Source organism: Emydura macquarii, unplaced genomic scaffold (genome assembly GCF_026122565.2).
Source record: "Emydura macquarii macquarii isolate MOO-44397 ecotype Brisbane River unplaced genomic scaffold, CSIRO-AGI_Emac_v2 contig_431, whole genome shotgun sequence".
In the NCBI taxonomy this organism is placed as follows: domain Eukaryota; kingdom Metazoa; phylum Chordata; order Testudines; family Chelidae; genus Emydura; species Emydura macquarii.
Window position 1 is genome coordinate 9,005,636 of NW_027130568.1, and position 12,096 is coordinate 9,017,731.

Genomic DNA, 12,096 nt, shown 5'->3' on the forward strand with positions numbered 1-12,096 from the left:
TCTCCCTGTCAGTGCGGACATCGATCCCTGGCACCGGAGGCAGCACATGCCAGGAGGCAGCACCAGTCGAGGTCTGCCAGGTGCCACTCAGACAGCTCCCGTTCCAGATCCCTGGAACCAAGGAGTTAGCCTGTACCTAGATGGCACAGAATCTGGTCGCCGTCGGAGGACCTGGCACCGATGAGTTCGCCCGCACTGAGACGGCACGGAACCCGGTTGCCGGAGGAAGACCCGGCACCACGCAGTCCGTGATGCAGAACCAGGTCGCCAGAGTCCGGCTCGGCACCAAGGAGTTTGGAGCAGCACTGACCTCGGTCACTGAAGGCGTCTGCAGGGCCGCAGGGCAAGCAGCAGTGGAAATCATCGGTTCTGAGATGAGCCTCTGGTACCTCTAGCTCTTTGGAGTGCACTACCGTTCATCAGCACCTCTCGCAGCGACGGAGGCAGTCCTCATTGTCCTCCAGGTTGGAGGCATCGAGAGGGTGGTCCCTGGCACAGAAGGGTGCCCAGAACCAAGGACGTACACAGCACAGCTGGTCCAGGGCCTCTGACTATGAGGATGACTCGGGGTCTCTCAGGGGGGACAGTCGTTGGGGGAGCCAATGCCCCCACAAAGCATCAGAGCCTGTGGTGCAGTGAGCCCTGGGTTGGCCCCAGAGACAGTAGCCACAACAATGACCTTATTGGGCCCCATGGGGTATCCAGGTGGGGCCGGGGCCCCAATCCATTACGTCATTGAGGGTGCAATCCGTACCTCTGGCACAGGAGAAGGCCCATGGACACCACTCCTTGGACGAGGAGTCAGACCCCATGGAGGGACCCTCAGCAGGTGCAACCCTTCACCAGGAGGGGGCGCACCCGCAGGACGCACCTCAGCAGTCTTCTTCCTCCTCACCTGATGAGGCAGTCTCCCGAGACCACTCGGCGCCACTGGAGGATTTCGAGGTGCACCAGTAGCTGCTCAGGAGGGTGGCCTCCAACTTGGGGCTGGAGGTGAAGGAGTTGAGGCTGAAGATAGCCTCTTTAATGTGCTGGTGGTGACTGCCCCAGCGAGAGTGGCCCTCTCAGTCCACAAAAGGATCCTTAAAATTGTAAAGGCCCTATGGCAAACCCCTTCTTCAGTTGTCCCTACGTCAAAGGTGGCTGAGAAAAAAATATTATGTCCCGGACGAGGGGTTTGAGTATTTGTTCACTCACCCTGGCCCGGGAACCCTGGTAGTAGACGTGGCTAACCAGCGAGACAGACAAGGTCAGCCAGGGTCCATTCTCAAGAACAAGGACAATAAGAAGCTGGACTTGTTTGGGAGAAAGATTTATTCCATGGCAAGCCTGCAGTTCAGGATTGCCAACCATCAGGCCCTCAGGTGGTTAGCTGAGGCCCTGCCCCAGGACCAGGCTGCAGACTTTAGCTCTATCGTGGAGGAAGGAACCACGGTAGCTAGGGCAGCACTCCAGACATCCTGTGACGCTGCTGACTCAGCGGGCAGGGCAATAGCTTCTGCCATTTGTATGAGAAGGTGCTCGTGGCTGCAGTCCTCGGGCCTGTCCCAGGAGGTGCAGCAGTCTATTTAGGACCTCCCCTTTGATGGGTCGGTCCTATTCTCCGACCAGACCGATGCAAAGTTACACCCTCTGAAGGAGTCCAGGCCTATGCTTCGTTCCCTGGGCCTTTACATGCCCCAGTTTTCCAGGCGTCAGTCACGGCCCCAGGTGCAGCAGCAGCCAAGGCCTCCGCCCAGACCTTTTCAACCCTATAGAAATAGGGGGTTTGGAAGAAGAAATCAGCCCCCTAGCTCGTCCTCAGCTCCCCAGCTGGGGCCCTCCAGGAGGTCGGGCAACCAGAGGAGGCAATTTTGATGGTGCGCCTGAGGGTGGTGCCCCGACTGCTCTCCTGGATCTGCCCCGCCCCTTCCTGAACAGGTTAAGGCCCTTCTATCCAGAATGGACAATAATCACTTTGAACTGTTGGTCCTTGGGATACTCTCAGGGGTCTATGTCCTACAGTTTACATCTAACCCTCCCCCCCCCATACCACTTCAGGGACCCCTCTCATGAGCAACTCCTCTTGCGGGAGGTGGACACTCTCCTCAACATAGGAGCGGGGGAAATGGTCCATCAAGGCAGAAGAGGGAAGGGGTTCTATTCGAGGTACTTCCTCATCCCCAAGGCGGGTCTGAGACCCATATTAGACCTGCATTGTCTAAACAAATATGTCAGATGACACAGGTTTCTCATGGTCTCCCTAGCCTCCATAATCCCTTCCCTGGATCCAGGAGACTGGTATGCCGCCCTCAATGTCAAGGATGCATACTTTCATGTGTCTATCCTCCCCAGCCACAGGTGTTTTCTCAGTTTCATAGTGGCTGGCTCCCACTACCAGTTTACAGCCCCACCCTTTGGCCTATCTTCGGCTCCAAGGCGGTAGTGGGTGCCCACCTGAGACGAAAGGGTGTGCAAATTTTTCCTTACCTGGATGATTGGCTGATCAGAGGCAGGTCCATGTCCCAAGTGCAGGAAAGCGTGACTCTCACTTGCTCCACATGCAGCAGGCTGGGACTACTCATAAACGAACAGAAGTCCCCACTAACCCCAGTGCAATGCATAGAATTCATTGGGGCCACCCTGAACGCTTCCTAGGCCAGCACCTTCCTGCCTCAGCCACATTTCGAGGTGATGGTCTCTATCATCTCCCAGCTGCACCGATACCCCACTGCCTACAGCTGTTAGACCACATGGCGGCCTGCACATACATAGTGAGACTAGCTCACCTGAGGTTCAGACCACTTCAGGCATGGTTGGCCTCAGTATATGTGCCGAGCAGACACCCATTGGACCGGGTGGTCACAGTTCCCCCACCCATCTTAGCCTCCCTAAACTGGTGGCAGACCCCCAGGGCAGTGATGAAGGGTGTTCCGTTCAGGGAACTGGTACCGTCGGTCATCCTAATTTCTTACGCGTCGGATGTAGGATGGGGAGCTCACATCAGCGCCAACCTAGGCACTCGGGGCTCTGGTCAGGGGAGGAGAGGCACCTGCACATCAGCGTGAAGGAGCTGAGGGGCATTCGCCTAGCGTGCAAGGTATTCCTCCGATTCCTGACAGGCAGAGTGGTGCAGGTGCTGACGGACAACACCGCAGCCATGTTTTACATAAACAGGCAGGGGGGAATGTGCTCCTCGGCCCTCTGCGAGGAAGATATCCGTCTGTGGGACTTTGCTGTAAGGCACGATTTCCACTTGACTGCCTCCTGGGAGTGAGGAACGATGAGGCGGATTGCCTCAGCAGGTCGTTTCTACCCTGCCATGATTGGTCATTGCACCCAGAGGTGGTGGCTATGATCTTCCAGAAGTGGGGCTTTCCCCCAACTGGACCTATTCGCGTTGGCCTGCAACACAAAGTGTCCGAGGTTCTGCTCGTCCTGGGGTTGTGAGACGGGGTTGATTTCCAACGCGTTCCTCATGGACTGGATGGGGACCCTCATGTATGTGTTTCCGCCCATTCCACTCCTACCAAAGTCCTGCTGAAAATAAAGAGGGATAGGGCAAACGTTATACTCATCGCTCTGGCCTAGCCGAGATAGCATTCGTTCAGTATGCTGCTGGACCTTTCAATCGCCCCACCTCTGGAGCTCCTGAGGCGACACAACCTTCTATCCCAGGACCACGGTCACCTGTTGCACCCGGACCTGGAATCCCTGCACCTCATGGCCTGGAGCCTCTGTGGCTGATGGAGGGAGAGAGAGCCTGCTCAGTGCAGGTCCACCAAGTCCTGCGTGACAGCAGGAAGCCTTCTATACAGGTTGTATCAGGCTAAGTGGAGGCGGTTTACCTGTTTGGCAGAGTCCCGGGGTATTCTGCCCAGCCTCTCGCCTATACAGGCCATCCTGGAATACCTGCTCCAGCTAAAGCTCCAGGGTCTGGCGCTGGCCTCGTTGAAGGTTCACCTGGCGGCTGTTTCGGCCTTCCATCAGCCGCTAGAGGGGAGATGGCTGTTCTCCCATCCCATCTCGGTCAGGTTCCTCAAGGGAGTGGAGAGGCTTTATCCGCAGGTCCGTGAACCGGTGTCTCCCTGGGATTTCAACCTGTCCTCTCGAGATTCACGGGGCCACCCTTTGAACTCATGGCTTCATGCCCTCTGCTCATCCTTTCATGGAAGGTAGCCTTCCTGGTGGCCATTACCTCAGGCAGGAGGGTCTCCGAGATTAGGGCCTTGACCTTGGAGCCCCCTTATACAGTATTCTATAAGGACAAGGTTCAGCTGAGGCCACATCCGGCCTTCCTACCCAAGGTGGTTTCCCAATTTCATTGTAATCAAGATATTTTTCTCCCCATGTTTTTTCCCAAACCTCACGGTTTGGAGGAGGAGAGGAGATGGCATTCGCTGGACATGAGATGAGCCCTGGCCTTCTACATTGAGTGCACAAAGCCGTTCCAGAAATCAACTCAGCTCTTCGTCGCAGTGACCGACCGGATGAAAGGCTCACCTGTCTCCACCCAGCGCATCTCCTCATGGATTACATCATGCATCAAGTTCTGCTACAAGCAGGTGAAGGTGCTGCTTCTGGGAACCATCACGGCACGCTCAACCAGAGCTCAAGCCTCATCTACAGCCTTCCTGGAGAGAGTGCCCCTGCAGGACATCTGCAAAGCTGCCATCAGGTCGTCGGTGCATACCTTCACATCCCACTACGCCATCGTCCAGCAGGCGAGAGAGGACGCGGGATTCAGCAGAGCGGTGCTGAGGGCAGCTGACCGGTAACTCCAACCCACCTCCAAAGGTATTGCTTGTTAGTCACCTGTAGTGGAATGGACATGAGCAAGCACTCGAAGAAGAGAACAAGGTTACTTACCAGTAACTGATGTTCTTCGAGATATGTTGCTCGTGTCCATTCCACAACCCACCTCCCGTCCCCGCTGCCAGAGTTGGCAGAAAGAAGGGACTGAGAGAGCGTAGGGCCAGCAGCACCTCAGATACCGCAGCATGTGTGCAGGGCTCCAGGGCGCGCTGGAGTTGGCCCTACGGGATCTGCTAAGGGGAAAAAAGTTCCGGGTAACCATGCACGGAGGCGTGCCCACACCTATACTGGAATGGACATGAGCAACACATCTCGAAGAACTTCAGTTACTGGTAAGTAACCTTGTTTTCTTGCTAAGTTTGGGAAGTGCATCACAAGAGACGAGAGAACATCCGAAGCTCTGACTTGGAGCATCTGTTGAGAAAGAACTGAGGGCACGGTTGATCTGCCTCATCCTTAATCACCTTGGTCAATATCAGCAGGCGAAACAAGGGCGCATGTGCATACCAATGGAAACTACTACTTTTAAAAACTCTGGTTTTGGGCGTATGTGCATAACGCTCAGTGGAATACAATAGGGGCCATCACTTGAAGAAGAGCTACTAACTTTTGAGTATCATACATACGGTCTGCCATATGTGGTATTACCTTCTTTAGTTTTATTTTGATTCTCCCAGTAACAAGATGGTTGTTACTACCAACATCGGCACTTGTATACACTTTGGTGTTCAACAGCGATCTTCTCCAGCACCTGTTAATGGCAACATGGTCATGTTATTTCTGGGTGAAGCCATCATTTGATCTCCATGTCAATTGATGGAGAATCAAAATCCCAAGGAAGTTCTTTGTCTGAAATGGGGAATCTTCACAGCTAAAGTTAAGACAAGAATTGGGAGCTGGTATGTTAGCTCACTTCGGAGCATATTAGACTGATATTTCAGAGAAATGAAATTCTTTGGCTTAAGTCTGCTTGGACTGAAGGAGATGAGATGGACTAGACGAGGTAAACTATCATTTGAAGGTGTGATTGTTTTTATATTATGGAAGAGAGGAGGCAAACACCAGGAAGATGTAGGCTTATTATTGAGTAAGGAAGCTATGAAAGCACTGAAGTGGGAACCTGTAAACTCTGTAAACTCTGACATATTGACTATTTATTTTGCATAGTTCAGTGTTATGTGCAACAAATTATAGTGATGAACAAGTCAAACACTGTTTCTGTGAAAGATTGCAAAGTGGCCTTGGCAAGATCAATAAATATAACATTGTTATTCTTATGGAAGATCTAAATGCATCAGTTGGGGATAATAATACTAGATGTGAACATGTTATGGTCAGACATGTTATCCCAGAACAGACCAACAAGGGAGAATGTTTGTTGATCTCTGCTGCCTATAAAATATTTGTATTTTGGAAATAATATTTCTACGCAAGGAAAGATATAAATTGCCAAAATATAATGGCCAGATTTTCAAAAGCTCTGAACACCTGCAGCTCCAATTGACTTTAGTGGGAATTGCAGGCACCCAGCGCTTCTGAAAATAAGGCCATGAAGAAGCAGGAGAGCATGCCAGAACTGAAATAATGAAATAGATTAAATGAAATAAATTGAGAGGGAAGACAGAACAGTCAGTTTAAGGATCTTGATGTACCCCTGTTCTGCAGTCTGTTGGGGTTTTTTTTAATTTAAAAAAAAAAACTTTCGTGAGCTCTTTAAGTCAAGCAGATTAGAATCATAGAATCATAGAATATTAGAGTTGGAAGGGACCTCAGGAGGTCATCTAGTCCAACCCCCTGCTCAAAGCAGGACTAACCTCTGCTATATCATCCCAACCAGGGCTTTGTCAAGCCGCAGCTTAAAAACCTCTAAGGATGGAGATTCCACCACCTCCCTAGGTAACCCATTCCAGTGCTTCACCACCCTCCTAGTAAAAAACTTTTTCCTAATGTCCAACCTAGACCTCCCTCCCTGCAACTTGAGACCGTTGCTCCTTGTTCTGTCATCTGCCACCACCGAGAACAGCCTAGCCCCATCCTCCCTAGAACCCCCTTTCAGGTAGTTAAAGGCCGCTATCAAATCCCCCCTCACTCTTCTCTTTTGCAGACTAAACAAGCCCAGTTCCCTCAGCCTCTCCTCATAAGTCCTGTGCTCCAGCCCCCTAATCATTTTTGTTGCCCTCCGCTGGACTCTCTCCAACTTGTCCACATCCTTTTTGTATTGGGGGGCCCAAAACTGGACACAATATTCTAAATGCGGCCTCACCAATGCCGAATAGAGGGGAATAATCACTTCCCGTGACCTGCTAGCAATGCCCCTCCTAATGCAGCCCAATATGCCATTGGCCTTCTTGCCAACCAGGGCACACTGCTGACTCATATCCAGCTTTTTATCTACCGTTACCCCCAGGTCCCTTTCTGCAGAACTGCTGCCCAGCTCGTCAGTCCCCAGTCTATAGCTGTGCATGGGATTCTTCCTTCCTAAGTGGAGGACTCTGCACTTATCTTTGTTGAACCTCATTAGATTTCTTTTGGCCCAATCCTCCAGTTTGTTTAGGTCACTCTGTATCCTATCCCTACCTTGCAGGGTATCTACCACTCCCCCCAGCTTAGTGTCGTCCGCAAACTTGCTGAGGGTGCAATCTACCCCATCCTCCAGATCATTAATAAAGATGTTGAACAAAACTTCTATAACATTACATTAGTTTCCCATTTAGTTCCGACTCTGAGAATTTTTAGACAGACTGTCATTGTTGCTGATACCCTCTAAAGCATCATCCATCTAAAAGTTATTCAGATAGAAACAAGGAGAGCAAGAGAATTTCCATCACAATAAATGTTTGGCAATTTCCAGATACTGATTCTTGGAGTGTCATATAACTCAGCGTCCTCCCTCTCTCACTACCTGCTGCTTCTTGGTAATCTTGTCTCAGGCATACGGATTAATCCATGGTCTAAACCGTATGTGTGAGTACTTCAAGGATTCCTTTTATAGACCTGGAACTATCCTTAACAGGAGATACAAAGGAAAGTGAAAATAGCATTGAAAGTAATTTAGTCCATCTCTTGGCTGAGGGACTAAATCTCAGATTACTTGAAGCCTGTTAGATACAAATAAACAGACTGCAATAGGAATTAGAACCACAACCTTCTAGGCAGAAGAGGTGTTAGCCACCACAGAGAAATCTTATAAAATTTTTGTCCATCAGTATCTTGTAAAGAACTACAAACCTGTCTTTCACTCTGCTGCTTTGCTCCTTTGGCTGAAAGGGATCCCAAGCAGTAATATCAAAGTACACCTATGATACTAATATTAGGGAAAGCAGGAACCATTTATCCTACTTATCCATCCTTTCCTATTAATTTTTCCTTATTGCTCACTGTAATTATCACAGATTGAGGAAGAAGTCAGGATGCAGAAGGGAAAATTTGTTGCCTAGTTAATTCCTTTCTGGGACCTCTTCCTAGTTTGCCCTACTGAAGATGTATTCTCTCATGATTGGTATAATGGCCTTTTAAGAGTCGGTGTGTATAGTTAACAGTTAAGATAGCATTCGGTTGCACTAAAGGTTTAATTTAATAAATTGTGTATAAAGATTAGTAAATGATTGATACATGTTATAAGCATGCTATTAACATGAGATGCATTATTCATGTTATAAGAACACTGGTAGAAGATATTTGATAGTTATAAACAACCTCTTGGATTCTAAAATAATCCATGACAAATTAAATATTTATTAAAATATCTATTAATGATCAACTCTTTATAAACAGAACTTTAATAATAATAATAAAAAACTTTATAATTAAGAAGCTTATATTTAATCTAATAAGAATTCAGTGTTTTCACCCAGTTTTGGAAATACACTAGCATGAGGGTAGAAAAAATAACATGCCTATGCTCCAGCACCTTGTGGGCAAGTCTGAACTACTTCTGATATTTTTAGGAAGGGAGGCACAGCCTAAATGCGTTAGACTTGAGGAAATCATCAAGTAACAATTTTTCCATAACATTTATTATATCAGGAAATGTTTAATTTATTGTTATTTTGAATCTCAACATTGGTCATCAATGATATGTAATGATATTCTCTGACTCACAGCTCAGCTTCTACCATCCTGTCTACTACATAAAATTAGTGAGTCAGCTAAAATACAGAATACATCTGTCATCAAAGAGCAGTTGCTCATAGTGAGCTTTAGGACCATATAAATTGCACATGGCTATGGGTCAGTATGGCAGAGTTGGCCTGTGAGCCCTGCAGAGCCCATGACTGCAGCATCTCCTATTATCCCCCCTAATTTGCAGGACCTAAAAAATTAGAGAATGATCTTAGCACTTTCATTTTTTTTTTTAAGTAAATTTCTAGCCCAATTCCTTATAAAAAGAGCCTGGGAAATGTCAACTGATCATGAGGGTTTAAAGCCAATGATCTGATTACTCATGATATGCCCCCACCTACAACTCCCTGTGGATATTTTTTGGAGTCTGGGAGAATCATGACCATGTTTTCCTTGATTTTTAGGAAGGACCCAAGATCAGTTTGTATCTTCATGGATAGCACTTCATGGACAGCACTTCCAACACCCAAGGCCAGCACGATCTTCCAGCCAGATCCATGTAGTTGAGGTAATTCCTCAGCTGAGCAGCCTATGTGACCTCTCCCCACAAAAGGTATAGTATAGTATGAGATGCATCATTGTATTTGAGAACACATTTTCTAATCCCAGTTCAAACACAGTGGCCTTGGTCTATGACAGAATGATTTGGCGTCTCCAGAAAAGCCACTAGAGTAGAATGCAATTTTAGATGGATTATACATGAAAGTTTGTATTGTTAAAGATTATGAAGTAATATCCTCTCTAATAATTCATTGACAGAAAGGGATAACTCAGAGAGCAGTTGCAAGTAAAGACTAGGTCAAGAGGTTGACCACAGCAGTGATTTATGGAACTGATCCAGACCTGAGAGAGTCTGTGAAGCAGTGAAGTCAGAGGATTTAACAAGGAAAATGAACTAGATGAGGATGAGTGGGGAAATGAGATGAGAGGAGGAGGCAGGTGGCATATACTTAAAAGAAGAGCTGGAGATTGAGGCCAACACAACGATCAGGAGCAGCTGGGAAGGAAGATTGGGGAATGGACGGATCACCATGTTTCCAGGGGTGTTTGATCTGGAGGTTCAGTCCACTTGTGAGTAATGTCTGTCTCACAATTCATATTTTTGTCTTCATTTTCCTGGAATTTGAGAGCAGGTTTTTCAGTAGGAAGGGGCGGGCAGTCTTGTTCCTAGCAATAGTCTGAAGAGCCAGGTTGTGCATTTTAGTTGCAGGGATGGTTTCCTGAAAAAATAGAAGGGTAGGAATCTCCCCTTCCTTTTCCAGATCATGATGCAGCAGTAGAGCTGCTCAATAGCCATCAGTGTAGCCTCAGAGCTATAGTATTTCTTTTGGCTTATACCTTCTCCCTCTATGTGAGGAATGATGGGTGGGTACATGCCTGCTCTCAGACCTCTGATCTCTCCCATCCCACTAAAACTCCTTGCTTGGAAGGAGTGTAGTGTAGTTCCTTAACAGAGCTGTATTGGTGTGTAGAGTAGAGGAAGTGGACTTCAGTCTTAAACTTACAAAGAACCATTATATATAATGGTGAGGTAAAATACCATTTTTAAATGCATGAAAAATACCTTGATGGTGCCATTTTCAGAGAAAGCAAAGCCAGAAGTAAACCAGCCTTTGAAAAAGACACCTGTCTGTGGGGAAAGTCTTGCTTAAACAGCATGAAGCAACATTTTGGAAAAAAGTTTTACCTTAAAAAATCACCTTAAATACGTTTTCATTAAATATATTTGAAGGCTGTCTTTAAAAATCAACATAGTTTTCACATAATTCATTGAGATGGTACATTGTTAAATTTATTTTATTTTATTTTATTTTTTTACCTGCATTACCAAGTGTTGGTTTACAGAGAAACTCACACACACATACAGAATTTTATAAAACTTAAAAAAACCAAACTGGTCTAAATGTTATTACAAGTTGATTATTTTATTTCAATAATGAATGTTTTTAAAAGCTGTATTCTTACACTTTTACAAACAGTACGCATTTAAATTAAATTCACTATTATGTTGTGGAGTATACATCTGAGTGAAGCTACATATAGAAAAATACACATAGCCAATGACCACACTGCAGCTTAAGCAGAAGAAGGGGAGGGCATTGTCCAACTTGCTGAGGGAAGGTTATATCGCTTTAAGGGTGAGTGGGGGCAGAGGCACAGGCATTGCTGCAAAAGCAGAGTGAGTCATTGTTGTGACTGGGGACCCAAAGGGCTAGGGAGTTGATGAAGGGCTAGGGAGTTGATAAAGGGCAAGCCTGGCCAGAGAAGTCCCTTTTCCCCGGACCAGGTGGAGCAGCACCAACCCTTGCATGCCTGGAAGTTGCAACATATCCAGTTTGGTTGGGATCCATGTAGGCATTGCGCTAGCCACTCCTTTTTCGGGGAGCTGGGAAGGAATTTTTCCATCATCACAGCGTATTGGGGGGGACGGGAGCTTTGTTTCAGGGAGTAGGGAAGGAAGTTAGACTATGATGGTTCAACTCATGTAAGTGTGGAGCGGATGTCCAGTGCAGATACTCCATAGGGAAAGGGGTACAGTGATCAGATAAATGGCTTGGTAAACAACTTAAAGGTGGTGTTTGTTTAAGGAGTGCAACCGGGGGGGGGAGAGTCGGGGAGTCTCAAGGTGCCTATGATTGGCATGGCAGGGAGCCAACTCCCATCCCATCTTTATAGCCCACCTAAATCCTCATTCGAGGATGGGGGGTTTGTAAGGTCCCAGCAATGGGTTGGTTGGGGACCAGGATGGAAAAAGGGGGGCTGGTGGAAGCCCCCAGGTAGAAATTGAAATGATCATGGAGTTACCTGCACAGTACACTTTTATCTACTGGGTAGTCCCGGACATCTAATAATAAAGTTGCAGCCTGATTAAAGCATATCCAGTGTCTCCTGTCCTCCTTCCGGTATAGCCGGACAACAATATAGCGTAAAGAAATATAATAGGCGTGTGTTTAACAGTTTTTCTGTTCTTCTGTATTTTCCTACTCTCATCTTTCACTGCATATGAATGAATGTTGCTTTAAACCTACAGCAGATTTAAAGACGAAATAGAATTAACAACATACAGTATATGTCAGTTGGCATTAACATTGCCTACTCCTGATATTCATTAGCGTAGTTGAAACTAGGTGCCAACTTAGGAAGCATTATATATAGAGTCTACAGCATATATGCTAAAAT

General features: G+C 47.2%; 1 protein-coding gene across 1 annotated transcript in view; it reads left to right on the forward strand.

Annotated features, from left to right (window-relative positions):
* ZNF236 (zinc finger protein 236) overlaps positions 1-9,463 on the forward strand; it is a 200,647-nt gene extending 191,184 nt beyond the window's left edge. Inside the window, exon 34 of the transcript XR_010917905.1 lies at positions 9,321-9,463. The gene's annotated coding sequence lies outside the window, so the exon portion shown is untranslated. The remainder of the gene's footprint in view (positions 1-9,320) is intronic.
* Positions 9,464-12,096: the final 2,633 nt, after the last annotated feature.